General features: G+C 38.8%; 1 protein-coding gene across 12 annotated transcripts in view; it reads left to right on the top strand.

Annotated features, from left to right (window-relative positions):
* The window catches only part of ACSL4 (acyl-CoA synthetase long chain family member 4), a 105932-nt gene that overhangs the window by 41377 nt on the left and 41908 nt on the right, over positions 1-22647 (top strand). For 6 of the 12 annotated variants that reach the window (XM_066248675.1, XM_066248666.1, XM_066248671.1 and 3 more), the window contains exon 2: positions 7162-7211. The exons of 2 other annotated variants lie outside the window; for them this stretch is intronic. The gene's annotated coding sequence lies outside the window, so the exon portion shown is untranslated. Of the gene's footprint in view, positions 1-1725; positions 1745-7161; positions 7212-11870; positions 11979-22647 lie in introns of those variants that run through there. 4 more of the 12 variants (XM_066248672.1, XM_066248674.1, XM_066248677.1 and 1 more) reach the window with 3 other exon arrangements.

A 22647-nucleotide genomic window follows, 5' to 3' on the forward strand; every position in this document is an offset into this window, starting at 1 on the left:
ATCACCTGGTTGAAGTGATGTCAGCTGCATTTTACTACAGTGAAGTTACAGTTTTTCTCTTTGCAATTAATAAATATTAGTAATTATATTGTATTATATTGCATTAATACATATTTGGGAGAGATGCTTTGAGACCATGGATATATCCAGATCAAATTTCAACTTTTACTCACCACTGTTAGCATCCATTGATGGGTTCTTCCTGCAGCAGTTATTACTATGGAGATTTTCTACTTCCACACATATTAATCAGAATTCTTCATAAGGAACATTGGTCCCTTTTCCTTCATTTATTTATTTATTTATTCAATCAATCGTTTGTATGAGTATGGGCCCATCGATGTTTATTTTATTCTTTGGGATATAATCTAATACTATCATTTACTTTAGTCAAGGTGACTGAGCTTTGCCCATTGGAAGCTGTTTTGGGTTGGCCCCTGTGTCCGTTTCACATGTGCTCATTTTTAAAAAGCGCTTCCTTACTTTCTCACTCCAAATGATACTAGGCTCAAGTTGCGTTTGTTCTTACCTTTTTGGCCCAGTAATTCTGTTAGAAATGTGTCCTATAGAAGCACTGGCATAAATATATGCTAAAGATGTTCACTGCTGTATTTCTAATGAGAAATTAGAGAAGTCCAGTATGTCCACCAATAGGGAAGATTGGTTAGACTTAATTTTGATATGCTCAAACAATGAAATACCATAGGACCGTTAAAAATTATTCGGTAGGTATATGTGTTTTGGCATGGAAAGACATGTAAGAAAGTCATTTTTTTAAAAAAGAAAGTTACAAACCTGTGTATGTATTAAAATATGCTTCTAAAAGCCCACAAGGACAACCATCAAACTCTTAAAAGTTGTTATATTTACAGGATTGAATAAAATAGATATTTTCACTTTGTATTTTCTATTTTGTAATGTTTCAAAATTTTAAACAGCTTTGTTAAGAGATCATGAAGGTTTTAAAAACCTTTTTTGTTTTGTTTTGTTTTAGGTTACCTAACTTTTCCATAAACTAGCATTCTAGCCTATGACAGTCTGGAATTATCTCCATACTCTTTTACACTACTACACAAAATAGATATTGGGCTGTTTAACTTAGGTTATGACATTTACAAATCCACTGATTCACAATCTTATGACCATTTAAGACTTTTGGACCACGTACACTCATGCAGATCCTCAAGGGGAAAGGAAAGGATTCTGCTCTGGCTTAAATTCTGAGCGCTTATCTCCAGGAGGTACTTAACTGGCTTATGACAGCCCTGTAGGCCTGTTTTAAATGACTCATTTTCTTGTTCCTTTGTGATTTTTAAATCATATTTTAATTAAATAATTTTTATTTATGGAAATTTTGGAAGATACTAAATCAGCACAAAGAATACAAAATTTAAAAACATATAAAATTCACCTGTATTTGTACCACATTGCATTAACTAGCATTAGTATTTGGTTCACATCTTACTGATTGTTTATGAATGTATGTGTTTATAATGGAGTCCCGCATACTGTTTTGTCACTGTGTTATTTCTTTTTTTTTTTTTAAGACATATTTTCTTTTTTTTTTTTTAATTTTTTATTTTTATTTTATTCATTTTAGAGAGGAGAGAGAGATAGAGAGAGAGAAGGGGGGAGGAGCTGGAAGCATCAACTCCCATATGTGCCTCAGCCAGGCAAGCCCAGGGTTTCGAACCGGCGACCTCAGCATTTCCAGGTCGACGCTTTATCCACTGCGCCACCACAGGTCAGGCACTGTGTTATTTCTTGATTGCAACGTTTCTAATCTTTGAACTATATTATCGTATGGCAGTTTTCATCTACTAATACTTGCCAAATAGCTATGTCCTAGCATACATATTTATCTTTGAAACAAGACCTATAAAAGACCATTGCTCAGGGAAATGTTTTGTAAGGGACTTACCAGAATTTACTTTTCGATTTGAACACTAAGGGATTAGGGCTTTGTTAATATTTTCTACTCTTTTCTGAAACATTAGTTTTTAAATTCATTAGGATTGATCTTGGACTTTACAGGAGGAAGATTCATCATGCTTGAAATATTTCCAACAGATGGTATCACAAGTTTAGTATTTACTTTACTTGTAAAAGAATGTTTTCAAAATATTTGTTAATAGAGTAACATTTGCAGAGAGGGCAAAAAGTAAGCACGTTAATGGCTTGTTATTAACTTTGTCTCAATTTATGAGGGTTGTCTGAAGATGAACAGCACTGCCGTGGACTTGGATCACTTTTTCCTCTGTCACTCTGTTAGCTTCATGGATGCTGTTTTGCTGCCTGGTATTCTACAGTGAGAATGCTTTTCTCAGGGCTGCTTCTTCATTCCCTATTTGAAAGATGATAAACTCTAGATGCTGTATTATCTCTTTTTTTCATACTACCAGGTGATTGATTGTTAAGTAGAAACAAATCTTATTATGTGCTCAGTCTGGTAAAAATTTGCTAAGCTAAGAATTTCCAACTGTCTTATATCACAAAAACTTGTGTATATGTGAAAATGAAAAGTATGACTAAAATTTACATTATGATTTTAGCAAGATTATCCTTCTTCCCCGGTAACTGCAAATAGAACTTGGATGTGGATAATCTGGCTAGTTCTTTTATTAAGTTATTTCTTCAATAGATTTGAGTAGAATGACTTTAAAAGGAGGGTGCTATTTTGTAGGGAGGTTAGGAGAGAGGCAAGTGTAGGGTCAGTTTTTCTGCTGTGTAGAAAGACTTCATTATTCTAGGTTAGAAAATGTGTTTTGGTTCCCTTTTATTTACTAGGCAGCCAATGCTCACTCTCTCTCTACCCTGATGAAAGAAATGTTCTTTGAGGTTATAGGAACTGAGAAAAATTGTGTCTTTGTTTTGTATTAAAGAACTTCTGAGTTGCTTCATCCTCCCTAGCTGATGAGAGCCTGTGAGACTGGAAATGAGGAGGTGGTTGAAGTGGGTGCTCTCACCCCGCTGAGAGAATTCTCTGACACCTGTATTATCCTCTACAGCTTTCTCCTCTCCATCTTCTACCTCCACAGTACCTGTCACCAAGTGTTAACCATCCTTTGCCAATATTTAATAAGGATATTCTTTTCCAAATTAAGCTAACTCGTGAATAGTTTTGTAGACCCATACCAGCCCTGTCCTATTGCCAGTAGGTCTTTAAAGGATTTCATAGATGGTTGGTTTTTGGTGATCAGCAGTTACCTGAATTAATCTGTGGGGTAGGGAGAAATATAAACATTTGTATGTAGAAATACTAAGTTTTGCCCTCAACATTTTCTTTGTAAGGTCTTTGGACTTTATTTTAATATGTAGTCATAAGCTACTTAATGACAGGAATATGTTCTGTCATAGGTGATTTCAACATTGTTGGAACATCATAGAGTGTACTTAAACAAACTTAGAGTTTGTGTAAGTCTTAGTACACACGTAGGCTGTGTACAGGCTACAAACCTGTACAGCATGTTACTGTACAAACACGAGATTAGGTCTAGTACAAGAGAAAATGATGCAACCAGCAGACACCGTAAACACAAGATGTATGAGGCTGCTGTGGACATAACACAGCATACTGTTTTACAGCAAAAATTTTTTTGTAAGTAGAAAAAATACACTCTAGATAATGATGAAAAGTATTGTATAGTAAATACATAAACTGTTAACATGGTCATTTATTATCTTCTGCACTGGTTAGAACTGTATGTGCTGCACTTTGTATGACTCCTGGCAGTGCAGTGGGTTTGTCTACACCAGCATCCCCACAAGCACGGGACCATTGCTTTGATGTAACAGTGTTTTTTGTTGTTGTTGTTTTTCAATAGAGTCAGAGAGAGGGATAGATAGGGACAGATAGACAGGAACAGAGAGAGATGAGAAGCATCAATCATCAGTTTTTCATTGCGACACCTTAGTTGTTCATTGACTGCTTTCTCATATGTGCCTTGACTGTGGGCCTTCAGCAGACTGAGTAACCCCTTGCTTGAGCCAGCGACCTTGGGTCCAAGCTGGTGAGCTTTGCTCAAACCAGATGAGCGTGTGCTCAAGCTGGTGACCTCGGGGTCTCGAACCTGGGTCCTCCACATCCCAGTCCGATGCTCTATCCACTGTGCCACTGCCTGGTCAGACTGATGTCACAATGTTTTAACATCACTAGGTGATAGGAATTTTTCAGCTCCATTATAATCTGATAGGACCACCATTGTATGTGTGGTCTGTTGTTAACCGAAATGTTGTTAAATGTAGCACATATGAAGTTACCTCCTCTTTGTTTTAATATAAAAAATTAGCCCTCTGGGAGAGAAAATATTAAATAGCATGCTTTCTGTTTATATGTAGTCTTAACCATTTGTATTCACACATGTACTGATATTGTTGCCAGAACCCCCTTTCCCCAAAGTAGATTGTGGATAGTAACGATGTTGAAGAGAAATTCTATTAAACAAAAGCAAGAGTCACACTCAGTTAGATAGTAATAGGTCAGGTAATAAATCATTTGTTTCCTTCATGCTTCTAATGGTAGTAAAGGAGAAAATTAACTGTCTTAATACAATCTGGTATGCTGATTAAGTTACGTGGATATTTGTTTTACAACTTTCAATGGGCTGTCTAGATTTTTAAAAAATGAACGGTTATTCTCATAATTATATGCAAGTAGTACTGAGTACTACTGAATGGAAATAATATCTTAGTTCTTCAGAATCATAATATCATGCCCAGGACACCCAAGGGGTGTTGAAATGTCAGTAAGCAATATCAAAATATTGAAGGGCTTTTTTACTGTTCTGAGTATGTAAATGGTAAGCCATTTTCTCCTGCATGTTGCAAAATAGGTTTCTTCTCAACTGTAAATCAACACCTAAATTTTCATGGTGTATATATTTCGAAGAATGTCACAAAACTGATCTGTGTATTACTTGAAAAAGGATGAAAGTATCTCTAGGTTTCTACTGAGACCAGTGAAAATTTGGAAAGGACCTTGCATTATTTTTATTGTATTTTTCTGAAGTTGGAAATGGGGAGGCAGTCAGACTCCTGCATGCGCCCGACCGGGATCCACCCAGCACACCCACCAGGGGGCAATGCTCTGCCCATCTGGGGCATCGCTCTGTTGCAACCAGAACCATTCTAGCGCCTGAGGCAGAGGCCACAGAGCCATCCTCAGTGCCCAGGCCAACTTTGCTTCAATGGAGCCTTGGCTGCGGGCGGGGAAGAGAGAGACAGAGAGGAGGGAGAGGGAGAGGGGTGGAGAAGCAGATGGGTGCTTCTCCTGTGTGCCCTGGCCGGGAATCGAACCCGGGACTTCTGCATGCCAGGCCGACACTCTACCACTGAGCCAACCGGCCAGGGCAGGACCTTGCATTATTTAAAGCAGTGTTAGTCAACCTGGTCCCTACCACCCACTAGTAGGCGTTCCAGCTTTCATGGTGGGTGGTAGTGGAGCAACCAAACTACAAATAAAAAGATAGATTTAACTATAGTAAGTTTTATGAAGATTTATTCTGTCAAACTTAGCGAAAATCTGGCATAAAGTACTTGGTAAGTAATTATTATTATATGCTTTAACTTGCTGTAACTCTACTTTATAAATTTTATAAAGTAAAGTTACTTCCCTACTTTATAAATCACCGTTACTGTGGAACCGGTGGGCAGTTAGAAAATTTTACTACTAATGAAGATACAAAAGTGGGTGGTAGGTATAAAAAGGTTGACAACCCCTGATTTAAAGGAAACTATTCAGTTTTCAATTTGATGGGAAAGTAGGTGCCTGCAGGCATTTTGGGTTGGGAGTATCTGACTAGTTTCCTGTGGTCAGCCCATGTCTTTGTCTCTGAACTTGGCTCCTACCCTAACTGTGGAGGAATAAGAGGCACAAATAAAACTTAAGAATATGACTACAATTCCTTGTATTTTCTTTGTAATTTTTATTGAGATATAATTGACATAACATTGTGTAAGTTTAAGGTACACACTGTGTCTCTGATACATTTATATCTTTTTCTGTGTGTGTGTCATTTATATCTTGTAATATGATGACCACCATAACTTTAGCCAACACTTCCATGTCAGATAACTATCATTTCTTTTTTGTGTTGAGGACATTTACGATCTAGTCTCTTAACAGTTTTGATGAACAGAACATGGCATTGTTGACTGCAACTACTGTGCTATATTAGATCTCCGTAACTTATCCATTTTCTAGTTGCAAATTTGTCCCCTTTAAAAAGGTGTCTTTGTTTTCCCCTAACCACTTGTGCCTGCTCACTGCCATTCTGTTCTCTTTTTGTGCCTTCGGCTTTTTAAGATACCACATATAAGTGGTATCATACAATATTTGTCTGCCTCATTCCACTGTAAGTATAGTGCCCTGAAAGTCCATCCATGTTGTCACAAATGGCAGCATTTCCTTCTTTCTCATTTCTAAATAATATTCCATTGTATATTTATGCCACATTTTCTTTATCCAGTCATCTGTTGGCAGACTCTTAGGTTTGTTCTCATATATTGGTTATTGTGAAAAAATGATGCAATGAGCATGGGAGTGCAGATATCTTTTTTTTTAATATACAGTTTTCATTTCCTTTGGATATATACCCAGAAGAGGGATTGCTGAATCCTTCGGTGGATCTATTTTTAGTATTTTGAGGAATCTTCACACTCTTTTTCGTAGTGGCTGCGCCAATTTACATTCCCAGCAACAGCACACAACGATTCCCTTCCCGTTTCTCCTGATCTTTGCCAACATTTAATATCTTTTGTCTTTTTGACAACAGTTATTATAACAAGTGTGAGGTGCTGTCTCATTGTGGTTTTGATTTGCATTTTCTTGGTGGTTAGTGATGTTTTGTGTACCTTTTTGCTATCTGTATGTCTTCTTTGGAAAAACATCTATTAGTTCCTCCAATTATTTTTTAACCTTATCATTTTCCCATAGATTTTTATTAAGAGTCAGGCTCAGATACTTTCCAGAGATCCTAATAACAAAACTTCTGGTTAGACACTCATCTCGCTTGAGTAATTTCTTGCTTTTCCTTTGGTACATGGCTCATCATGACATAAGGTACACAGGAAATATGAAACAGCGCTTGAAGTTTGTTTGTTTTAAAAGGGGTTCTTTTTAAATGTCATTATTGTACCCATAAATACTGTCTCCTGTTGCAGATTGAAATCACAAAAGATTTACGTGTTCTTAAGAGAAAAAGAGGAAATCTGTAAGTATTCATCCTTTAAAAATTCTAAACTTGTAATTTTATCAGCTTTTGGAGAAAATTAGCTGTCCATAATAACATGCATATTGACTCTTTTTATACTGGACAAACCTTGCCAATATTTATGTTTAAGTTAAGAAAAAGAGGCAGTATTTGGAAAAGTAATAGGAAAAGTCTTTACCCTGTGCAACTCCTAAGATTTAAACTATCACTCATTTATAAAAGGGGAAGTGATAATTAAAATCTAAATAAAATCATTTTCTTTGAATAATACTTCAAAAATGGAGTTGCAGATTGGTGTTCCAATTTACTGAGGCTTATAGGTTGTGTGTGTCTTTGACAAGGCATTTAGCATCCCTTTGTCTCAATTTGCTCATTTGTAAAATGGGCTTAATAGTAAGTGTCCAGTGAATGGTTCATTATCATTGATGATGTTAAATCTGCAGTAGTGTACACTTTCCCGTGATAAGTTGAAACTAATTCTGGTTACTATTTCTTGAACTGATTTTAAATATATTTATTTTTTTATTTTAATTTTTTTAGTGGGAGACAGAGACAGAGAGAGGGACAGATAGGGACAGATAGACAGGAAAGGAGAGAGATGAGAAGCATCAGTTCTCTGTTGTGGCACCTTAGTTGTTCATTGATTGTTTCTCCTATGTGCCTTGACCTGGGGACCTCAGCAGAGCCAGTGACCCTTTGCTCAAGCCAGCGACCTTGGGCTCAAGCCAGGGACTATGGGGTCATGTCTATAATCCCGCACTCAAGCTGGTGAGCCCGCGCTCAAGACGGCAACCTTGGGGTTTCGAACCTGGGTCTTCTGTGTCCCAGGCCAATGCTTTATCTACTGTGTCACCACCTTGTGAGGCTTAAATATATCTATGATCTTCAAAAATTTAAGTATTAGTACTGTGCTTCATGGAGGCATCTATTCTAAAGAATAATATAGAGTAAGAGAAATACAACAGAGCACCTAAAATTAGATTCATAGTGTTTGAGTCTTGGACCTTAAAAATTGCCTAGTCTAGTAGTTCCCAAGCATTGAGTTTTTGATCAGTGAGGAAAATAGGACAATAGGCATGAGTGTTTTAAAGCTAATTGGTTTCTGTTTAAAGAATTGCTTATTATAAGACATATTCTTCTAATTTGGGGGATTTAAACATGTTCTGTATTTTATGAAATGATTGTGATAGTAAGTGGTAGGTTTTTTGGGTTTTTTGTTTTTATTTTTATTTATTTATTTTTGTATTTTTCTGAAGCTAGAAACGGGGAGAGACAGTCAGACAGACTCCTGCATGCACCCGACTGGGATCCACCCGGCACACCCAACAGGGGGCGACGCTCTACCCCTCCGGGGCGTCGCTCTGCTGCGACCAGAGCCACTCTAGCGCCTGGGGCAGAGGCCAAGGAGCCATCCCCAGCGCCCAGGCCATCTTTGCTCCAATGGAGCCTCAGCTGTGGGAGGGGAAGAGAGAGACAGAGAGGAAGGAGAGGGGGAGGGGTGGAGAAGCAGATGGGCTCTTCTCCTGTGTGCCCTGGTCGGGAATCGAACCCGGGACTTCTGCATGCCAGGCCGACGCTCTACCACTGAGCCAAACCGGCCAGGGCCGGTTTTTTGTTTTTAAATGCTCATACCTGGCATAAACTTGATAGCTATGTTATTCCCCTCACCATCCTCCTTTCTTTGTAATTTTTTTTACTGGTCTGTGATATCTTAAAATCTTAATCCAACTTTCTCATTTTACAGATGAGGAAACAGACTAGGAGTCATTTAATTTGTTTCAGGTCTTAAAGCTCAGCAAGCTACTGAACCGGGACCCAAACTGTATACATTGCTGCCTTCTCTCATATGTCTGGTCTTCTGAGAATTTCTTTCATTATAATAGTAGTTTATATGTGCTCATAACTAATCCTGAATTCTAAGTAAAGAAATTTGAAAGACTTAATGTTCTTGTATCCCTGAGTGTTAAAGTCTAGTGATTAGCCTGCATTAGAAAAATCTTTATTTTTTTATTTTTTTCCTCTCTTTTTCCCAAGTGAGAGGAAGGGAGAGAGAGAGAGAGACTCCCACTTGAGCCCTGACCCAGATCCACCAGGAAACTCTTGCCTGGGGCTGATGCTCTGCCCATTGGGGCCATGCTCACCACCGATCTATTCTTAGCGCCCGAGGCAGACGTCCAAGGCAGAGGCTCCACAGAGCCATCCTCAATGCCCTGTGCTCTAACCAGTGGAGTCATTGTGAGAGGGGAAGAAAGAGTGAGAGAAGGGGAAGGAGGAGTGGAGAAGCAGATGGTCACTTCTCCTGTGCGTCCTGACCAGGAATTGAACCCAGGACATCCACACATTGGACTTTTATGTTTTACCACTGAGCCAACCGGCCAGGTCCAGAAAAATCTTAAACATGTCCAAATATTTTTATCAGCAGGCCAGAATTAGCTGCTTCTGAATTCAGCTACTTAGGCAGCATGCTACCCCATGATTGACAGAGGGGCATAGTATCAATAAGGTTAGCCTTTCCTTTGGGAAAGGGACGATGGTGTCTTTATGAAGGCCATAGTATTCAGGCTTCCAAAGTTATTTACCCACAGAGATTCTGCTTACTTCCTTGTGCTTGCTCTCTTTCTCTCTTTCTTTCTATGTGCCCTCCTCTACACACACACACACACACACACACACACACACACACACACACACACACACATACATTTATAGTGGTTGGCCTGCAGCCCATCGGGATGTATAAAAAAAACTACAAAGGTGAGGAGTAAGATTTAGCAGAAGTATTATCAGGAATATCTGATCAGTTGATCAATGTTTACAGGACTTAAAAGCCACTGTGGAGTATCTGTATCTGTAACACTTGAGAAACTCCATTAGCATAGCTTTGCCTTTGCTATCCCCAAATATACTTCAGAATAGAAATGCCTACTGTAGTTTTTGCTCCATAAGATGCACTTGACCATAAGACACACCTAGGGTTTTAAGGAGGAAAATAAGAAAAAAGATATTCTGAACCAAATGGTGTGTTAAAATATTTAATAAAATACTGGATTTTTCGCTCCATAAGATGCAGGGGCATTTCCCCATCCACTTTTTTTAGGAGGGGGAGTGCGTCTTATGGAGGGAAAAATATTGTAATTCTTTTATCTCTCTTGTCTAACTTAAATTTAGTGAAGCATACCTAGGCCAAGTAAACAAATGAAAGTGAAGAGAGAGAAGACAATGGAAAGTCACCTCCCCATCAGTAACCTGTAGATACTAACTCTGGGAGCCCTTTTCCATCACTACTTATATTCGGCTTCACGTGGCTTTCTTCTTCAGCTAAAAATGCTCTCATTCCAATAAATTTAAAAACAGAATTCTTTCGTTTCTGAAACATTAGGCACACCCCTAATGAAATGTTAAGAATAAAAGTACAAAATAATATATTTTGACTTATCTTCTGCCTTTGAAATATCTGTGTTCTTCTCTTTTTATTAGTGCTGATATTTGAGGGTTAATTGCATGGCCATAAGATTATTATCTTCAACACATTTATCAGCCTTCGAGTCTTCTTATTAGTCTTATCTACAAGGTGTATTTAACCCTTGGCGTAGAAGGAACGTTCATGTATAACCTCATGCCTCCTGACCATCCAGAGTAGGATCGATTTATTTTAAAAATGTGTAAGGCAGCATTTAAAAAATGCAAATGTATGTTCTTCTTTCCATAAATTGGTTATCAAACATGATTTTAAGTTAATAAAACTGTAACTATAACTAATTTCATTTAAAAAAAATGAAAAAGTTCACTATTCCAAGGGTTAATACTGAAAAGCAGAGTGAGCTTTTTTTTGTTTTTTGTTTTTTTTAAACCATGATTTAATTTTATATTATGTTGGCCAGGTAGCTGACTTATTAGTGACTTATTAGGTCATTTTGTAAGAAACGGTTTAAGAATACCTGGTTGTATGATTTTTAACAGTATGAAAGACTGGGAACCATTGACAAGGAGCTCAGCTATTAAACTGGTTCCTCCTCTAGCAAATATAAGGGATAGGTCATGTGGCAAAAAGGTATAGTTGCATAAATTCTTCCTGCAACGCAAAGATAATTACTGTGGGAAGTGTCACTACTAGTGACAGATTAAAAAAAAAATGCACTCATGATTGGCAGCCCACAGTTGAATTACTGTATTATAATAATTAGATAAAATGATAAGATGGCAGGAGATAGTATAGTCTGTGGAGTAGTCCCTCCTTATCTGTGGGGATACATTCCCAGTCCTGCAGGGGTCGTGTGAAACTTGCAGAGAGTACCGGACCCTGTAGAGACGGACATTTGATTTTCTGTATACATGCATACCAATGATAAAGTTTATCAGTTAGACACAGTAAGAGATTCACAACAATAAGAATAAAACAGAACAGTTATAATAATAAAATAAGTGTGACTCCAACACAGACACTGTGAGACTGAGATTGTTCTGATAACTGAGGTGGCTACTAGGTGACTAACTAGGGGTGGGAACATATGCAGCTTGAATACGATGAACAAAGGAATGATTCACATCCTGGGAAGCATGGAGCGAGAAGGTGGGAGATTTCATTATGCTACTCAGAATGGTACAAATGAAAAACTTATGAATTGTTTATTTCTAGAATTTTCCATTTAATATTTTCAGACCACAGTTGACCGTGGGTAACTGAAACTGCAGAAGGCGAAACCGCAGATAAGGGGGACTACCCTACCATATTATTCATCACTGGGACAAAACACATTTATTATAACAGTGAGTTAATTTTAAAGTTAAGTTCTGTAACTCAATTATTTTTGGTTAGCTTATGTTAAAATCACAACTGTGTTCTCATAGAGAAAAATACCTGATAAATTGAAGAGTTGACAGACAGTTTTAGAGTCTGCATCATGATGTGATAGTCTGTCTTAATTTAGCAGCAAGATTTTGTCTGCAGGAGCCTGTTGCACTTTTTTTTGCAGCTGCTGAACATTGAAATCATCACTGTACTATTGGTTCCCTGTCTATAGCACAAAACTTTTTATATTTCTCTCCAAACATATAACTCCCCAAATTTAGTTTTCTCCCTTTCATGATATCTAATAAAGTTGGATTGTAACATCAAACTTTGTCAGTAGGTACCACTTCTATCATGATCTATCCTCAAATTCCTTAAGTATAAGCTTTAGATTAAATTACATATAGTTAACTCCTGCCTTTAGAGAGTTGCGTATTTACAAATCGTGTTGTGATTACTGAAATGAGGAAATAGGTACACACAGTGTATGTGAAGTGTATAGGCAGCAACACTGTCTCCTAGATCTCCTCATTTCAACACTTACAGATAGGATCCCAATTATACCATTCAGTGACCTAGAAAAAACTATTATCTGATGCACACTGGGGATGTCCTTAAAGGCATGGGAGGGAACTTGTTCTGGAAAGATCATCTTCAACATGGCAGCTGAAGTGCTTTCTTTGCTGGGAAAAGCTGGGAAACGACTGGCAGGATGGCGACTCCAGCAGTTAATACCTCTGCAGGTGATAAAGTCAATGGGTGTGGTTAATCTTAAGAAGCACCCAAAGATCAGTTATAGTTGTGAGATACTGCTAGTCAAAAATAACTAGGCACAGGTGCAATGTGTTGGTATAGGACATCTATATTATTCACCCTAGGTTGGGCTTTGTTTTTCAGTTTCCAGGTGTCTTTATTATAATTTATTATCACAATAAATAAATGTATTTACTATAATTTTCAAATTTATTTATTGTAATAACAGGTTAAAAGTTTGATTGTCCAAGCTATTTCGTATTGATTAGATTGGTCTTCCAATCTGAGTCAGATGAGACTTACAAGGGGCAGACTGCAGTGTATTTCACATGATCAGTCTTGTAGACTGATAGTAAAAATTCTTCTAGCTATACTTAATGCCTTTTGTTTTCTTAAAATATTAAGTTATAAGTTTTATTAATTAATGTAAAATTAATTACACTGTAATACAGCTCCTGTAAAGTTTGATATTTAGTAACCAAATGTAGCCACTCTTTTTTAAAAAACATAGTATTTGAGCTTTCTACCGTATGTTTTAAAATCATTTGAAACTTTTTAATAATGTGTGAAAGAAAATAGGATTTTTAAAAAAGCACTCCACCCTTTACAAAAGTCCTTGGTGGTGTAACATCTATGTAGAAATAAGGTCTTTTAAAGTGCAACAGGTTTGGTTATCTGTTTAATCTCTTGAAACTTTTATAATTATTTTCTGACTTATTATTTACTAGATATAGCTAATCCTTTTCAGAAGGCAAATTATCTCTTTGTTACTTAAATTACTTTTAAATATGTGACTTGAAAATGTGATTTCTTAAAGTAGTACTTTCATAGTTAATCATGATTTTCAAATTTTTATATATTTTTACATTTTTATAAAGTTTTATGTCAAGGACAGATTAATTTGTCCTTACTGTGTGTTTCAACTTGGTGGATGCATGGATCCTTGTTTGGTTCAGTCCATTTTCTTAAATTTCTGAAAAAATTGTCTTGGCCTTATATGAATTTAGTTTATTAGTTTTTCTCTTTCATTCTTAAATTGATCATATGTCTGTCACATGCTTCTGGGATGATTTCTTCTTTTAAATTCAGACTTTAATCAATATGCAGCATATCTTTCTTTTGTATACTAGAGCTTAATGTATCACTAATGCTTTTTGTGTTTAGCCTAATTATGTCATAGCATTTGAAGTAACTGGAATGAAATAGTTATCATTAAACTTGGCCTCAAAACAAACAAACAAAAATAAAATTGCATCAGGTTTTTCACTAAAACTTCAAGGACTTTACTAGACATTGAAATGACTTTTATTCCTATTAAAAAATACATTAGTATGGAGGGCAGACTAGTGCTCAAAATTGTTGCCATGATTTCTTTATAGACAGAGAGTGTCACTCACCAATTTCGATTATACAGTATGATCAGGGTCACAGACAATGTGGCTGAAAGTGTGGACTTTAAAATCAGATAGACCTGGGTCAAAAATCCCGACATAGCTATGTTACCTTGGGCAAATTATATCTTTCTGAGACTGTTACATCAGTAGTATAATGAGGATAATACCTTAAAGGGATTTCCTGAAGAACTAAATGAATGAACAGATCTAAAGGATTAAGCACAGTGCCTAGTGCATAGTAGATGCTTAGTAACTGGTTATTAATATGCTTTCTTTATGGGATGGGAAACATCAACACAAACAATCATCTACTCCATGACTGAAGATAACGTCCTGCCCTTTTTCAGTTGCTGTAGAAATATATGCATTACTTCATTCCAAGGAAGCACAACTCAGTGTTCATGTCCTATCAATGATAGCACAGTAGTGTTACACTTCATACATGGAAGAACAACATACCGTTGTGAAAGACATCCATTAAAAAGCACGTATTGCAAACTGTATAGCACTCAAGCTTTTATAATACCAATCTTTTCCCTCTGTGAAACAGTTTCATTTTAACATTTTTTATTAAGCAACTAAAAATATGTTCATATTTACTTTAAGTACCAGGGATTTTAAGACTATATTATTTTCTAATTATACTATTTCCTAGAGTGTTGGCATGGAGAAATGACTTTTTTTTCCTAAGTGAGAAGTGGGAATACAGGGAGACAGACTTACACATGATCCCCAACTGGGATCCACTCGGCAGGCCCCCTATGGGGCAATGCTCTGCCCATCTTGGGCCGTTACTCTGTTGCTCGGCAACTGAGCTATTTTAGTGCCTGAAGTGGAGGCCATGGAATCGTCCTCAGCACCTGGGGCGAACTTACTCCAACAGAGCCATGGCTGCGGGAGGCGGGGGGAGAGAGAGAGAGAAAGAGAGAATAGAAGAGAAAAGAGAGAGAGAGAGAGAAGGGGGAAGGGTGAAGAAGCAGATGGTTGTTACTCCTGTGTGCCCTGACCTGGAATCGAACCTGGGACATCCACACACCAGGCCGATGCTCTACTGCTGAGCCAGTGAGCCAGGGCCAACTTTTTTTTTTTTTAAGATAAGGAAGGTTGATTATGTTTTAGGGTATTGTCTTGCATACATTCTTACTTTATAATTTCAGAACAATTTTATATATGTTCTTATTTCTTTTTTTTAAAATAGTGATTGATTTTACGAGAGAAGGAGGGGCAGGGAGAGAAAGAGACAGACAGACAGACAGACAGGAACATCAATCTGTTCCTGTATGTGCCCTGACCAGGGATCGAACCAGCAACCTCTGTGCTTCGGGATGATGCTCTAACCAACCAAGCTGTCTGGCCAGGGCTGTTCTTATTTTAGTCTACAGATTTATTGAACAGCTAACACATGGATATACTGTTATAGTTGCTGAATATTCAGCAGCAAACAATGAACTCTGCCTCGAGCTTTTGTTCTAATGGGATCATTGATAGTGAGCATGAGAAATAAAGCATATAAGTGCTAAGGAAAAAAATAAAGTGAGGAAATGGTTGGAATGTCAGGGTGCAATTTTAGAGGGAGTGGCTGCAAAAGGCCTCACTGAGAAGGTGATATTTGAGTAAAGGCAGAAAGGAGGTGAAAACCATAAGCTGTATAGGTATTTTGGAGGAACGTTCCAGGTAGAAAGAACAGCATGTACAGAACCCTGAGGCAGGATCATGCTTGGTATGTTCCAGAAGCAGCTAGGAAAAAGTGATTATAGCAGGATGAACCAGGGGAAAGTACAGGAGGAGTTGAAGTCAGACACTTCAGAGCTAGGGGAAAGTTCTGTAGTGTCATAGTTCATAGTAAAGACTAGTTTTTCTTCTTGAGTGAGTCAAATGAGCATTCTTTGAAAAGTTTTAAGCAGAGGAATGGCATACTCCAACTTACATTTTAACTGAAACACCCTGGCTGCTGAGTTTAGAGTTTATTATAAAGATAGGAGCAGGGAGATCAAGTTAGATATTGCATTTATCCAGGTAAGAGATGATCGTGATGGTAGTGGCTTGAGCCAGGATAGTGGCAGTGGAGGTGGTGAGATATCAAATTTGGTATCTGGTTTGTAAGTAGAGCTGCCAGTAGGATTTGCTGATGAACTAGGTATGGGATTTATGAGAGAGGGGAGTGAAAGAGTGAACCTAAGATTTTTGATTAAAATGACTAATTTACAGAAATGGGCAAGACTGGGTAGAAAATGTTTGTGAAGGATGATCAGTGACTCAGTTTTGAAGATAGTAATTTTGCGGTACTTAACTGATTATCTGAATGGATCTGTTGGAGAAACAGTTGGATATACAAATCTGGTGCTTAAGGGAGACCTCCAGGCTAGGGAGAGAAATTAGGAAGCCATCACCATATATGTGCTACTTAAAACTAGCTGTGAGACTCAATGGGAGCACCATGGGAGTGATTGTAGGTAACGAAGAGAAGAGGCTCAAGACCTCAACACTATAGCCTTTAGAGGTAAAGGAATTGAGGCAGAAGCAGTAAAGGAAATTGAGAAGGAATGGCCAGAGAAGGAGGAAGAAAACCTGGTTTCTTGGAAGCTAAGTGAAGAAGTTTCAAGCTGGAAAAGAGGGGTCAACAGTGTTAAAGTATGCTGGTGGGTCAGGGGAAATGAGGACTGAGCTTTAATTGACCTTGGGATCTAATAGCATGGTCATCATTGGTGATTTTGATTTTGGCAATTTTGTGGAGAGGCAGGTGACAAAAGCTTGAGTGTAGTGGGTTCGAGAGAAATTAGGAGAGAACTGGGAAACGTCATAGACATCTTTTGAGTAGTCCTAAAGAGAAGAAATGGGGCTGTAGCTAGAGATGAAGGTACAAGAGAAGGAATGGTGGCATTTTTCGTTTTTATTTTGGTGTTGGGTTTTTTGTTTTTATTGTTTTGCTCTCAGACTGATCTTTATAAAACATATTTGGTGATGTTACTACCTTCTTACAAAATTCAGTGGTTCACCAACAACTCCCTGTCAGGATATATCAGCTTGCTTCTTCCCATTTTGGTCTTCTTCAGCTCTTAGGAGATGTTTTGTTTTCTTTTCCAAGTGAGAGTAGGGGAGATAGAGTGACAGACTCCTGCATGCATCCAGGTTAGGATCCATCTGGCAACCCCCATCTGGGGCTGATGCTCTGCTCATCTAGGACCATACTCACAACTGAGCTATTTTAGTGCCTGAGGTGGGGGTTCCACAGAACCATCCTCAGCACCCAGGGCCGATACACTTAAACCAATGAAGCCATGGCTGCGGGAGGGGGGTGGGGAGAGAGAGGAGGAGGAGGAGGGGTGGAGAAGCAGATGGTCATTTTTCCTGTGTGTCCTGACCAGGAATCGAATCCAGAACATCAACACGTCAGGCCAGCACTCTACCACTGAGCCAACCAGCCAGGGCTAGGGAATGGTTTTTAAGATGAAAGAAATAATAGTGCATTATAATGCTGATGGGAACAATTCATCAGAGCAAGGAAAATTAATGAGACAGGGAGCCAGGGAGGAATCTGTAGAGAAGCACCTCCAAGTTTTTATTGTATAGACAAGGCACCATGCATGAGGTCGAAGGGGTTGGACTTACCTGGGAACATTACCAGTTCATTTGTTGTCTCATGAGTGCAAAGTGCATGTGACCAGCATATGCTAGTATGTAGGTGGGTAGAAGGCATAATGGGTGGTGGAAGTCTGTATAAGTTCTCTTAAAACTTTTTTCAGTTTTCTCATCAAAATGGTAAGCCAGATTGGCAGCTGAGAATGAGGATGGAGGGGGGGGGAAGTATTGGTGGTTTGAGGAGAGAGAAGAAGGCCTGAAACTCTGGAGAGTGGCCCAGTGTGCATGGACCAGTGCAGTGCCTTATGACCCACTTGAAACAATCACAGACTTAAACGGAGACATTTAGCACAGTCAGATTTTTCTTCAGCCAAATTCAGTTGTGGACACAGGTGCCGATTGGAGAACTGGGCTTAACCAAGTGCTGGGTTAGCCAAGTAAGCACAACAAAGTGAGAGAGAGGCAAGAGTGTTGAGAGTATATTCCAGGGACTGATTATTTTTGCCCATGGAATTTAAGCTGGTTAAAATGAAGGAGCTACTACAAGTGGTATTCCTGCTTTACGTATGGTGCCGCTGATACAGAGCTTTTCAGTGAGAGGTCATACAACTTGTTCAAAGTCACACTTAATAGCTGATACTGAGAGTAGACCCCAGAGGTTCTGAGGGTAAAAACCCCAGTTCATTTCCCACCCAGGAGGAACAATTCATTTTCCCTTAATACAATAGCAGGAAGTTTGATCTTGAGTCAACAAGTTGTCATATGCATGTGTCTCTAAGAGTATAGTTGTAATCTAGTAAAGTTGACTCTGAAGTAATTCAATTTCCCCCTTGCTTTGGATCATAAGACTGGAGCAGCACTTTACACAGAGAGCATTAAAGCATCTGCTACACTACCGCTGCTTCTCCCTACAGGTCCTGCAATGTTCTGCCACATTTGCCTGCTCATCCATTTGTGACCTCTGATAGGACTTTGTTTCCCGGTCTCTGCCTTCTCCTTTTGAAAGCATAGGCACCCTTCACAGCCACCTCAAATGCTGTTTCTTTGTGAAGCCTCTCTGGATAGTTCTACCCTCTCCCTTATCTTTCTTTCCTCCCTAAACTGGACGCAGTCCCTCCCTTTTGAATATCTTTAGCAATTTATTCTTGTTTCTCTTACAGGATTTATCACATTCCATCTTATACATTGTGAACTGATGCCCCTGCCCCTTCCTATATTATGTACACATATATATGCATACAAATAATGAAGGCCATGTTTTACTCATCTTTGTGTTAAGGGCTCAGAACTTATTCAAAATAAGTGTCCATTTCATTCATTCATTCATTTATCCATCCATCCATCCATCCATCCATCCATCCATCCATTCATTCATTCTTTTTCCAAGTGAGGGGAGAGGAGATAGACTCCCACATGCACCCTGACTGGGGTCTACCCGGCAGCCCCCCATCTGGGGCTATGCTCACAACTGAGCTACATATTTTTAGTGCCTGAGGCAGCAGCTCCACTGAGCCATCCTCAGTGCTCAGGGATGATGCACTTGAACCAATAGAGCCATGGCTGAGGAAGGGAAAGAGAGAGAAGAGAGAGAGAAGGAGAAGGGTGGAGAAGCAGATGATTGCTTCTCCTGTGTGCCCAGACCGGGAATCAAATCCAGCACATCCACATGCCGGTCCGACTGTACCACTGAGCCAACTAGTCAGGGCCTCCAAATCTTAATTTTAAAGGAATTGATCAATACACGTGAGTATAACCCTGGAGAACTTTTAACAAGGAAGGATTTTAAGATGATAGGCATATCTGGGCAGAGGCTGACTGGTGAGCTTGAAATAGCACAAGACTCGGGGATGGGCCTCAGTTACGATTTACACTGTCCCTTATTTGCTTCTCTGTGGAATAGGGGATCAGGCAATATCAGTGGTTAAAATAATCAGCTGAACTAGAGATTCCAAGGAGTCCCTTCAGGGGCTGTCACAGTCTCCCCCACCAAAGCAGCTCTGCTTTTTGTTTTTATCTATACTTGTATTTTCATGTTTATAATAAAAATGTAATCAATTGCATGACCTGCACCACCACCAGAAAGAATTTGAAAACCTCTGGACTAAATGATCTGTCTGATCTCTCTTCACCTGAATGTTCTTTGAGCCTTGCCTACTGTGTGTGTGTGTGTGCATGTATGTGTCTCTATACTATGAAGATTAAGTAGAAGACATTTCCCTACCTCCGAGGCTTAAGGCAAACATGTATAAAACATTTAAGTGTATATAGCGACATGAATGACCAAAAACATACAGTATAGTTTAAATCCAACTAGATTATAAAGCCCTTCAAAAGCTGTCTTCTACTTGTTTATATATCTTCAGCCCCAAGTCTGACAATTTCTCAAATGAAGAAGTGCTGCTCACTTTTTAGAGGCATGTCATCAATTGCAAACTTTTACTTTGTAGTATTTTTTTTGAGAGTTTATATTTTGAAATAAATATTTCATTTGTAATTAGTCATTTTTGATACTCCTTTATAATATCAGTAAGGGATTTTTAAAATTACGTGTGTAGGTTATCATCTGTAACTATCCTTTTAAAGTTTATACAGGCGTGTTATATAATACTTGGTATAAGAGAGAGGTGCTGCTGGTCTGTGCTCTATGCTTGGGTGCTTAGCTGTTTGGAAATGATGGTATAATCCAGGATCAGATGAGTGGTAGACATTTCAAGTGATGCAGGAACTTAGCAAAGATTTGTGGGTTTGAATAGTTAGGAACTGTCTGATAGAAGAGAAGATTGTTAGAGGGGATCTTGCATATTGAGGAGCAGACACTGTGATAGACCCTTGACATACCTTATCTTGAAGAAATAAATGAGCAGACTTGTCAGAGAGACAGAGAGGTCCATTTTTAGGTGAGGCTAAATCATAACATTTGAAGTTGGAAGGGCCTCAGGAAATTATCTAGGCTAGAAGTTCTTAGTTCAGGGTTGGTGTCCCCCTTTGGGGTTCACGGATGCATTTCTAGAATTCGTGAATCCCCTGAAATTGTGTATAGTGTTTTGCATATCCTTCTTTTGTGAATTGGGTTCGTAGTTCTCAATTCTCAAAGAGGGCTGTCACATCGCCTGTAAGTAAGGACTACTGATCTAGTCTGATCTTAAGCTCGAGTATACTGCTTTTCTAAAGGCTTCACAGCCAGTTAGTGAACAAGGTGGGGACTGAATTCAGGTCTTTTCACTTACAGTTTCTTGTTCATTTCACCACTCTCAATCGAAGGACATGAACAAAAACAGAGGCAGAATTAAGAAATTGTGGTAAAAAACAACTATCCCAGGGTCAGAAGTTGCCTGTTTCCGCTAGAGTTGCAGAAGGGTGCACTTTAATGTGTCTCTTCTGAAGGAGAGAGAGAGAGAGAGAGAGAGAGAGAGAGAGAGAGAGAGAGAGAGAGAGAGAAAGGAAGGGAGAGAGAAGAAGGGGGGGGGAGGATTAAAAAGTATCAACTCCCGTATATGCCTTGACCAGGGAAGCCCAGGTTTCGAACTGGTGACCTCAGTGTTCCAGGTCAACGCTTATCCACTGCGCCACCACAGGTCTGGCCAATTTTAATTTTTATATTTAAAATACACTGACACCAATATAGCTTTCTCGGCTGAAGGCATGCTCCCTGAAAGATAGTGTGCTGGATGCTGTTTCTGTGGCTCCTGTCCTGTTGGCGCTGTCCTTCTTCTACCTGCGGTGGCCGCCAGTTTTCTGCCTAGTCAAATCAGAGCTGCTTTGCCTGACTCGTCAGATCCTGTACTATTGTAGCCTGTTTAGCCGACGAGTACTCTGTGCCTCAGCCAGGCTACTGTCCTTATTCTCGGCACTCTCTACTGTCCCAAAGTCTTTTCTTTCCTACCTCTGTATCTTCCTGTTGTTCTAGAAATGCTATCCATTCTTTCTCCTTCATTTCTAGGTCCCAACATAAAGTCCAGCTTAAGTCTAATTTCCTCAGGTCCTTTACTAGTTACTCTTGGTCATTTTGCACTTCCTCAGAACTCCTCCTATTGTATTCATTGCTTTGCCTGCACACCACGGCACTGTATTTCTGTGGGGCTTTTCATTGGAATTACTTCCAATGAGAATTGTTCGCCTCGGGAGTAAGGTTCTAGGAGGTTCAGGGTGGGACTCTGGATACCTCCAGTCCTTGCTTCAACCAGAACAATCCCATTTTAGTTTTGTGTAAGGGCAATCTGTGGATTTTTATTTGAAGAAGTGGTTTAGCTGCCCCTCCCCTCAAAAAGCGTTTGAAAAAAATTGGCTCTATTTGGTGGGCTGATTGCCTTAGAAGAGTTACCTTGCAACAGGCACGGGCCAGGACTTACACTGCTTCAGACTTAATACTACTACCTCCCAGGCAACTGGTGCAATTTTGAGCACAAAGTGGAAACTTAGGGAATGATTTTATGATTGTATTGCTCTAACTTTGGGGATAGGAGATAGTAACATTATCTCAGAGGTTTACCTTAATGAAGAACTCAGAACTTACTTATTCTAAGAAATAAACCTAAAAAGGTGGGTTCATTTTCCCTTTTGGATTCAAAACCAAATCTGATTTAAAACTGTCTGGTTTGCATAAATGTATTTAAGACAAACTCTTTTATTGTCATCCCTAGTTTTTTCCCAAAGGTTAGTCAAACTTAAATATCATATTCATGCATTTGAGTTAGTATTAGCGTTCCTCAACTTACGGGATGATGTGCAGACTATCAGTATACCTAAAATCCTAGAAAAGATGAACTTCTGAAGTTTATGGCAATAATGATTAAAATGGGAAATGCCAGTCTTTCAGACCAGTTATTTCAGCTTTCTGTACCAAATCAATTATATAAACTAATAAAGACCTGAGTATTGAAATCAATGGTGCTATCAACTTGTTAATACTCTTGTTTTTGTT

Source organism: Saccopteryx bilineata, chromosome X (genome assembly GCF_036850765.1).
Source record: "Saccopteryx bilineata isolate mSacBil1 chromosome X, mSacBil1_pri_phased_curated, whole genome shotgun sequence".
Classification (NCBI taxonomy): domain Eukaryota; kingdom Metazoa; phylum Chordata; class Mammalia; order Chiroptera; family Emballonuridae; genus Saccopteryx; species Saccopteryx bilineata.